The sequence below is a fragment of the Lepisma saccharinum genome, chromosome 1, assembly GCF_977018435.1.
Source record: "Lepisma saccharinum chromosome 1, izLepSacc3.1, whole genome shotgun sequence".
Classification (NCBI taxonomy): Eukaryota; Metazoa; Arthropoda; class Insecta; order Zygentoma; family Lepismatidae; genus Lepisma; species Lepisma saccharinum.
Window position 1 is genome coordinate 107956685 of NC_139229.1, and position 9618 is coordinate 107966302.

The 9618-nt window shown below is 39.9% G+C and overlaps 1 non-coding gene across 1 annotated transcript; it reads left to right on the forward strand.

Annotated features, from left to right (window-relative positions):
- The first annotated feature begins 1073 nt into the window (after nucleotides 1–1073).
- Nucleotides 1074–1148, forward strand: TRNAT-UGU (transfer RNA threonine (anticodon UGU)). Its single transcript has one exon. It is a non-coding gene; the product is annotated as a tRNA-Thr (tRNA).
- The last annotated feature ends 8470 nt before the right edge of the window (nucleotides 1149–9618 follow it).

The following is a 9618-nucleotide window of genomic DNA, read 5'->3' on the forward strand; positions in this document are numbered from 1 at the left end:
AGCACCTCGTCCTGGCGTGTCCAACCCTCGAGTTACACCACAATCATCATCCATCATAGCGCGGCTCCATCGCATGATACAGCGGCGTTAATCCCAGCTTAAATACTACATAAACTTCTGCTGTCAATATGTGTTCCGTTTCCCATGCAACATTCAAATCTGCACTGCAGAACAATTTCATCCCGTATCGACCGTGGATTTCCTCATCGGACGGGCCACGAGGCTGCTTTCATTACCCAATAAAACGGCGCGTTTATATCTAATCGTCCTCTCTACCTGCTCCATGTTATGTCTTGTAGCGATGTTACGGAGCCTGGTTATAGCCCAGAAGGCAGAGGGAAGAAGAAGGTGCTCAATTTTCTAAACTGTGGAACAGAGATGTCAATAACAGGAGTCAATCTTTGGCTGCTCTTCATGGGGTCTTTATAAACTCTAGATAATCTCATAAAGTGTCGTGTTTCGCACCATCAAACGTCGAAAAGCAATTAATCGTACGCGTAATTATTATTTGACGGCATGCCCGAGCGATTCGTTTCGGTATCAAGACTACCCAAATCTTCCTTGGAACAAAATTTGGAAGTATTCTTATATCCTAGTCAGTATTCAGGATTCCCTTTATTGGGTGCCGTGAGGTTTGCATAAGGCTTAAGGATAAAATAATGAAAACTGGAAATGGAACTCAATAAATTCTCTAATTCAGACTTTTTGCCAATGTATATTACTCGTATTTTCACTACAGAAGTGACTACTGCTAAACCAATATTGTACTCAAATAAGCAAAACTGTCAAGTTGAAATTATTGGAAACAAATTTTGCATTCTATCAGATTGCATTTTCAAGTATTTAGTGGGGCCTTTCTTTCGTAGGCTACTTGAATGAATTATAGGTTTTGGGTGCGTTGGCACATATGCCATTTTGAACCCTTAAGAGTGTACGTGGAAAATCCTCTTGTCTAAATTCCCTTACCTTAAAGTTAAACTGGGATGTAAACAACCCATCCAGAAAGCTTAAACATGTAAGTTGTAAAAGGACTTGCACGGGACAAACACAATACATTAAAAATGTACAGATAGGCCTCCCCCATGGCGCAGTGGTAGCGTCATTGCCTTGTAAGCAAGGGGTTCCGGGTTCGATACCCGGTGGAGGCACAAGTGGTTCGGATCCCACTTTAAACAGTAGGCCAGTCCCGATTAGCCTTACTGTGCATAAAGTGGACTTTAAAAAACACCAACTCAAACTCAAATGTACAGATAGATTACAAACTGATGAGAAACGGTGAATGATGCCCAATCTTTTCAAAAAAACTAAAAACGTTTCTTAAATAATTGTCATAATCTCCGAACATTGTCTGAAACTTTCCGTTTTGGTTATTTTACGTCGCTTTCTACCTCTTAGGTTAATTGTGACGATGGATGATGAACAGTTTATTGAATAGATGGCTGGACAGACACAGTGATTCGCCTACTTCTTACACAAGGTTCCAACGTAAGAGCTCTTGACTTCGTAGCCCATTGGAATGACCACTCACTCCACCATGCACAGAGAACCCAAAACGTGTCAATTTACACATATATGTTGACTCCAATAACACATTAACGTCAATGCCGGATCTACAAGCCGCAAAACCCCGCAGTGCGGGGGGGCGGAGAAGTAAGCCTTTAGGGGGCCGTCAGCAATTGACATAGTAGAGGGTTCATATATACGTATGTAGAAACTAAACGTAGTTATTCAGGGGTACAGAAACGAATACAATATACAGGTAAAGGTAAATTTCCCTGTGCATATAGCACCGTGCCTTGAAAGCACGTTTAGTGTATGTGGAGTTAGGGCCTCACATATTTTCGATGTCGGATATCTTGGAGGTGATGTGATCAGCATCACGCTCCGGTCGCCGTTCCCCCCACCGGGTACCAAATTACACATCTATATGTGTCAATTGATGCATTAAATGTGGAATTGTGTTACCTTTGAAATTGTCTTGTCTGATCTTCCCAGTTGATGCATTTTTAGTGCATCACACGGAACATCAGTTGCTAAAAGTGCCCTTTTATGCATTTCTGTGTGTATTTGACACACCAAAAGGTGCATCATTTGCAGTTCATGAACTTTAATTTTCTATTGGAGTAAAAATATACGGTAACACTTTACTATAGGGGTGACGGATTTCTTACTTTTTACAGGAGAAAGTACTTACGCAAATCATTTTCTGTAGCGTTGTGGAAGTTCGTGAATGTAGTTTTGATCAATTTTATTGTGAATGCATGTTGTTTTCTGCAAAAATCTCTGTCCGACACTCTGTTTCTGCTGCCTCCATTTGCTTTCTGCACGAGAGCACAATGTTCCCTGTGTTAGATGACGTAAACCCCGTAGTCAGTGTTTCAAACTCTCCGTGTTTTCACTATAACATGACGTCGAGTATTTTTAATTTTTTAATTTTTTTTTAACTATGCTTGCCTAACCTAACCTAACCTTACGGAAAATGGTTTGTGGGGTTAACGTGAATAGTTTTTGGGGCTAACGTCAATGGTTTGTGGGGCTAACGTGAATGGTTTGTGGGGCTCACGTGGATGGTTTGTGGGGCTAACGTCAATGGTTTGTGGGGCTCACGTGGATGGTTTGTGGGGCTAACGTCAATGGTTTGTGAGGCTAACGTCAGTGGTTTGCGAGGTATTAGCATAATTTCAAATCCGGGCACAAAAGTAGGTATTTTCCAGTGAACAAGGTTGCAACACTGCATAAATGGACAAAACACTCTCACAACGCGCGATGAACCAGTACGCTATCGCCATAATGTGTGTTACAGAATCGAAATAACGAGTAACAGTAAGTACTCGTAAATGTAAGAAATAGACATTATTTTCGTTAGAAATTCATTATTTCACCTAAAGAAATGTTCCGCATTCCAGAATAGTACGTTAGCAATGTAAAAAAGTACGAAATAAATTATTTATAGTTGTCACCCCTATAATAAAGTAGTACCAAATATACATGTATGTGTCAATTGACATGCTTTGGGTTCTGTGTGTGGAGACCGCTGAAGGGTTAGTCACGACCATGAGAATGAATAAATTATCGACGAAACATATGTAAATCAACAACATTTTTTAAGCTTAACGTCCCCTTAGGTATCTACCACATTCTGTTAACCAGTTGTCTAAGGAAATAGATTATATTTGCGGCACGTTGATCACAAAACATGCCGATGAGAGTGGTGGCTGCAGCAAAAGTAATTTTCGCACCTCAAAAGTGAGCGCAATATAGAAATATCTGTATCTGGGCAGCTTGTTCACAAAAATAATGCAAACTCCCAATCTGCTCGTATTCGCTGAGCAACAGAAGTTTTTATTATTATTATTTTTGGTCGAAACAATGGGCCCTGGAAGAGAGAATGTTACCATGGCACTGGGATTGTTTACTGGAGGTATATAAAGTTGTTATTTTGAAAGCCGATCGTTTCGCATCACCCGCCGGCTCATTGTTTCCATGCAACCCGGCTCCCATGTTCTTCGCTTCGACATGAGCACTGCGGCTGAATATCGCAAATCAACATGCACTGTGCAAGCTCCCGCTCACTAACCCCCCCTCCACCCCCCTTGTGCCCTTTCTCCGCCGATTCTTCCGCCAAAGGTCGGTCACAATTGTATCTGCAGGGTCCCACTGCCTCCCGACAAGGCTGGTCCCCCTTTCCGATTGATTCAATTGCAGCCCCTGCAATGTTGATAAAAGGGCATTCAAACTCATCGCTCCCCCCTTGAACACAGGCATGGGGTCGGGATGTTAATGCAATTTTTGCGAAAATTATTGGTCGCGTATGTGACGTGATTTCAAAATGTGTGATTTTTTATTGCAAATGTAGGTGAAACGACCCAGGTGTTAGGACATGGATAATGGGTTTTGAAGTATAAACTATTCACATAGTTCCTTTTTTTTTCTTTCGGTATTACTTTCAATAAGAATTTGGAGAATAAGATTCCCCACTCTTTTATATAAGATGTTAATGAGAGCTCAAAAGTTCACACTCGTCTTTTTCGGATAGGTGAAAATGAAATTTGTTTAATATTTTGATTCTCTTGTTACACTATGTCCTGGAAATCTCTGGAGCAAGTAAGCGAAAGCAAGTTCTCTCCGCAAGGACTCGAACAACGATCGCTCAAAAGGAGAAGTGAGTCCACGGAGGGAAAACGACGCTGCAGCTACCATCTGTTTTAAGTAGCACGAACTGCTTTGCTCCGCCCACTCGTTCTCTCCTCTTCTCTACCGTTATGCGCATCCTTGTAACACTGATTATCGAGACACGGTGAAGGAATATGCATTTCCTATCCACTGCAGATCTTGAGAGAAGTAGTTAAGTAGGGGTTAAAAGACAGCGAAACAGCATTTTTTCTTACACCGTGGGAAAATAACGACTTTTTTCCCCACGATATGTTCCCACGCTATGACGTCATGGAATATTTTCCCACGCTCCCGAGTACACCGTGGGAAAATAATGAAGTTTTTTTCCCAGGCTATTTTCCCACGCTATGTTCCCACGCTATGACGTCATCGATTGCTTACATGTTTTTGGTTGCGGTATTAATTGTTATGAATGGGCGTGGTCAGGTATTTATTTGTTTATGTGTTGGTTGGGTCTGCGACAGGTAAACAATGGAGTTTCTAATATGGTTATTGATTGGTTGTTATGAAAGGGAGTGGCTAGGTATTACGTCATCGAGTGATTATATGTTGTTGGCTAGGGCGGTGTCAGGTAAACAATGGTCATCGATTGAGTGACATGTGATGAAAGGGATAGGTGTTAGGTATTGTGTTTATCGATGATGTTACCGATTGATTGGATATGTATGGATTAGTTGCTGCAGTCTGAAGATGTTTCAGTGGCTACGTCTCTGGCTGTGCTGTGCGTTGGACAGTGAATACACAGCTGTGTGAACCAATAAAAATGCATTGGTGCGCGCATCGGAGTATCAAATAGAACACAAGGAATGCGGACCAGGTGTCCATTGCAGATGTCGAACGTGATAATGTGCGTGGTCAGCGATTGATTGTTGTTTCCCACGCTAAGGCACGTAAGACTTGAAATTGTTCCCAGGGATTCCGAGAAGATCTGTGGGGGAATGGGGCGAGAAACGATTTGTCAATTCCATTTTTTTTTGTATGCGTGTGTTTAATAATAACAGCTGGAGTACTGTGGAAACACAAATACTTACATACACAACGTCGGTGTTTTACATGAATTAATTTTATTTTCTAGACAATGCAGCATATACAATTTAAAGATTCCGGAATACAATTTGCTCCGATTTTTTTTACCCTGCAGTGCTCGTGTGACATGCTCGCTTTTTGAAACAGGAATTTTATCGTTAGGGAAGGAAGGCACAAAAACACAACGTTCTTTTAAAAAAAATCATTTTTATAATCCTCTTTTGTCACAGATCCTTGAACCTGCCATGACAAATATTGGTAGAAAGTTCATAATTTTCAATAATGAAGATCCTTTGCAGTGTTATACCTACAGCAAATCGTTAATAAAAATTGATCAACTTTTGAAGAAAAATATCTAGATGAAGGTGAATTTTCCAGATGCAATTACAAAACATATAAGGAACTTAAGAAGCAATTGTACTTCTGCTCGTTTCGGATAATTTGCTTTCACTGTGTGAACCAATAAGAATGCATGTGCGCGCACATCGGAGTATCAAATAGAACACAAGGATGGCAAACCAGGTGTCTATCGTAGATGTCGAATGTGACATGTGCGTTGTCAGCGGTTGTTGTTCCCCACGATAAAGCACGTACGACTTGAAAGTGTTTTCACAGATTCCGAGAAGCATATCAAATTCCGAGAACTGCAGGTGAAATATGTGTATGTTCTTTAGATTTGACAGTTGTGTACCACGCTATTGTGAAGACTCCGTGTTCCATTACTGCAAACAAACAAACCAAATGGCTGATAATAAATCATCATGGACTTTCACTTATTTCTCCAATTGGGACTAGTTTTCATCAGGTGTACAGCTTTAGTATAAATTTAAACTGCAGCAACACAAAGTTTTATTGTAAAGGATTGGAGAAAAGTAAAATTATTGATCATAGTTTTAATACTGAGAATGTGATTGATCTTCAAAGTATAAAATGTCCAAATATGCAAAAACTTAAATTGTACCAGGCTGAGTGTTGCGTGTATCACACAATATACAAAGTTCCATATGAAGCTGCTAGCGCTTTCAGAAATGTTCATCGACTTATTTCATGGTACAACAGCAACGATGTTGTTCTGTGACGTTGATATTATCGAAATATATAAAGATATTATTATGATTCTACAATAATGGATATCGATACCAGAAAATTCCATCGCAGCATACAGATGTAGATTTGAAGAAATGCGAGGGCGTGTTGTTGAGACGCATGCACGCGTAGCAAACCAAATCCGTGCTGGTCAAAAGAAAATAGAGCGTGTGTGGTGCCTTATGTTTATAATATTCTGCTGACCTTTCTATAAACATTATACTTCATAAGGCTCCGCCACCTCCACCTCTTTGTCCAGCACATCTTTGGTTTGCTAAGCGCGCATGCGTCTCAAAAACACGCCCATGCACATTTCTTCAAATCTATATATGCATGCTGCTGCAACATACAGTATCTCACAGTTCTTCGTCATGGAATCTTCTATTTCGATGCCGCTGATAAAAAGATTTCAACCGTACACTAATTTCAAAGGAGTTCTTCACAGAGACTGCGATCAGGAAGTGCCTGAGGATCAAAAATCAATAACCAGTCTTATACGCCGACGATATTATTCGAACACATCTACTATTTGAATGCTTCGAAAGCAAAGATTACCTCCATCGGCTTGTCCTCACCTTTGGATTTTCAACCTGTGATCAGGCTACCCAGAAGCGGAGCGGCTGGTGTTGAACTGAACGTGATGGAGTGACACGCTCTTCAGGAATTGTTTTCAGTGATCAACAATTACATCGCTATTCCACGTGAGCAGCCTCGTGTTTCCTATCCAGTAAGTGAGCAACATGAATTGATGTTAAGCACCCTGTACAACCGCCGCCACATCATACTAAGGAAACAAGCAGCTTACGGCTCCCTGGAGATAGTATTCATCTCAGAAAGTTCGTGGCTCAACTTTATAAACATATTCATATGCATCAGGCATACGGTGGTTATGTGTGAAACAGTGTCTCCGTATCTGAAATCATATTTTGGAAAGTGTGTGGAATTTTGTATTTTCGACCTTCGCGAACATTGTTTCGGGTGCACGGATCTTTCTCCTGTCCATGCATGTAATAAGGAGACGTTTGTGCATTCTCAATTACATGGATGTACAAAACCTGAGCTCTTGTCTATACAAACATCGATGGGAAGAGACTTTCCAAAAAAATTTTTTTTTTTGCGAGAACAGGCTTGTGGAAAAAATAGTTACAGCAGACAGTGGCTATAACAGTGACACGATTCCTTATGTGGGTGAGTGAACAAACATGCAAGAATAAAAACTTGCTCAATAACATGCTGCTAAACTGGTGACCCACTATATATATATATATATATATATATATATATATATATATATATATATATATATATAGTGTGTGTGTGTGTGTGTGGTTCTTTTAAATTTGTAACTATTGGTAATAAACAAGGTAAAATATGTGTTTGCTTTTTCCTTGACTTCAACCCTATAAAAAATTCACACGGTTTATATTTTTACTGGTAAGAATCAGTGTTAATAACAACATTAATATTTAACTATATAATGAAACAAAAAAGGTGTGCATTGTGGACTTGTCGGAGATAAAGTATAAGAGCTTTTCTACACAGTGCTGGACATGCAAAGGCAAGTATCTTTATTTTCAATCTATTTCTAGCTGTGATTCTCTATTTTTTCTTGTCACTATAAAAAACTCATAGAAACTAATTCCATTTTTCTTTTAACACATCTGTCGCCATCTTCTGCTTCCACCGAGAATCGAATCCTGTTCCCTTAGCACAAAGCATTTAGCATTTCTAGATGCATTTAAAAATCATCGTTAACACTTCTCTTAAATTTCTACGCTAATCTCATTTGCATCATCAACAATTACACCATAAAGAACCTACAAAACATAATTCGTATCTGTCCTTTTGTAAGAGAGCAAAACAAACACCTGCAGTTATTGGAATCCGTGGGAAAAGTTTCAAGTCGTACGTGCTTTCACATGGGAAACAACAATCGCTGACCACGCACATTGTCACATTCGACATCTGCGATAGACAACTGGTCCCGTAAGCATTCGCACGACTGTTAGACCCTAGCTGCAGGTGCAAGGTGAACACTTTTTAGAACAACTGCATGTGGCAACTGAATGCGATATCGGTACCCCGTGGGAAGAAACGTGACTCAACTCAAAACATATAATCCGACATTGCACAACATTACACCACATTCGTGTCGTGAACATCTTAATCGACAATGGTGAGTCGGCTTCCCAGTGGGAACCAACGACGGTCGAAAGTGTCTCATCTTCACCTTCTTGCACAACCGACACCTGCAGTTCCCAGAATTTGATATGCTTCTCGGAATCCGTGGAAACACTTTCAAGTCGTACGTGCTTTGTCGTGGGGAACTACAATCGCTGACAACGCACATGTCACATTCGACATCTACGATAGACACCTGGTCCGCATTCTTTGTGTTCTATTTGATACTCCAATGCGCGCGCACATGCATTCTTATTGGTTCACACAGTGAAAGCGAATTATCCGAAACGAGCAAAAGTACAATTCCTTCTTAAGTTCCTTATATGTTTTGTAATTACATCTAGAAAATTCAACTTCATGTAGACATTTTTCTTCAAAAGTTGATCAGTTTTTATTAACGATTTCCTGTAGTTATAACACTGCAAAGGATCTTCATTATTAAAAATTATGAACTATCTACCGATATTTGTCATGGCAGGTTCAAGAATCTGTGACAAAATGGATTATAAAAGTGTTTTTGTGCCTTCCTTCCCTAACGTTAAAATTCCTGTTTCAAAAAGCGAGCATGTCACACGAGCACTGCAGGGTAAAAAGAAAATCAGAGCAAATTGTATTCAGGAATCATTATATTGTATATGCTGCATTGTCTAGAAAATAAAATTAATTCATGTAAAACACCGACGTTGTGTATGTAAGTATTTGTGTTTGCACAGTACTCCAGCTGTTATTATTAAACACACACATACAAAAAAAATGGAATTGACAAACCGTTTCTCGCCCCATTCCCCCACAGAGAGAAAGATCAAGACAAAGTAATTCGGTAAACTGATAATAGAGTAATTTATTTTGTAGTATTGGCGAGATTTGCGACGCAGGTCAAGTTATTTCAAGTTAGCTCAACTTGACGAAGTCGGCGACAATACGAAACGAGATTAGTTGACAAACGAAGACCATCCAAAATGTATCTGCCACGTAAGCTCGAGAGACTTTAGGTGAAGCTATAAACCTTTGTGAGTTTGGAAAAGTCACCGTGTAACCTAGAGTGACGTGATGCTAAGGAAGTGAAGTCACACAAGTCTGCTCACCAGATTGAGGTTAAGTTAAGCCAGTGCAAAAATCTGATGTGGTTAGCATAACACACCACAAGATGTA